The sequence below is a fragment of the Hipposideros armiger genome, unplaced genomic scaffold, assembly GCF_001890085.2.
Source record: "Hipposideros armiger isolate ML-2016 unplaced genomic scaffold, ASM189008v1 scaffold_548, whole genome shotgun sequence".
Classification (NCBI taxonomy): domain Eukaryota; kingdom Metazoa; phylum Chordata; class Mammalia; order Chiroptera; family Hipposideridae; genus Hipposideros; species Hipposideros armiger.
Genome location: NW_017731898.1, coordinates 1,239,113 through 1,240,072, shown reverse-complemented (window position 1 = coordinate 1,240,072; position 960 = coordinate 1,239,113).

The following is a 960-nucleotide window of genomic DNA, read 5'->3' as shown; positions in this document are numbered from 1 at the left end:
TGGCACCGTGAGGAATCCACACTTTGGGTGGGTGTGAGCAGCAGTGACCATCTCAGCCCCCACCTGCTCTGTCTCTGTCCTCCTTCTCAGTGTGCCGTGACTTGTCCGGCCTCCCCCTCCCACAGGATGGACCCTTCCTATAAGTGAAGTGACGGCCCCTTCACTGAAGAAACCTTTGGATAGTGGTGGAGGTGTGAAGCCATTACCCTCAGGTGCCAACTCAACAGGGAGGCCTTTCATCTGAGAGTTTTGTGTATTCCTAATCCTGGAGGAATAGCCCTCTAGGTGATCCATAGAAAATCGATAGACACAGTAAATAAAGGACTTCATGTGATGATGAATTATTATATTGTCCTAATTGTGTAAGAGATCTATGTTGTCCAGAGAAACATCTGGGGCCTCTATATCACTTTACTGTATGTAATATTGGAATCAATTCTTTAAAATTGCTGACATTCCTCAATTTAATCCAGAGTTATAATAGAACCAGCACCCAAACAGGTTTTCGTATTTTATTTTCTCATATTTGTAAACAAGATTCACTGCTTCCAATCATCAATATTTATTGAGCGGGCTGACTGAGTGGCGCGATGGTTAAGAACTGGCTTGGGACGCCAGAGGGTCCTCGTTTGGATCCCACATATGAGGGCCAGTGACATTGCCCTCCACAGCTAAGATGCTGAACAACAGCTCAGCCTGGAGGCTGCAGTCCCTGCTGCAGTAGGTTGCCATGGGCTACCGTGTGTAGCCAGCAGCCAGCGTGAGCGGCCAGCAGCTGCAGTGAGCGGGGTTCAGAAGCCCACGACTGATCTGCTTCCCCCAGGAAGAGCGCAATGATGGTGCCAACTTGGGCCAGTGAAACAATGTCCTCCACAACTAGACTGAAGAACAAAACAACAGCAACTTGGGCCGGCCGAGTGGCGCGATGGTTAAGAGCTGGCTTGGGACGCCAGAGGGCCC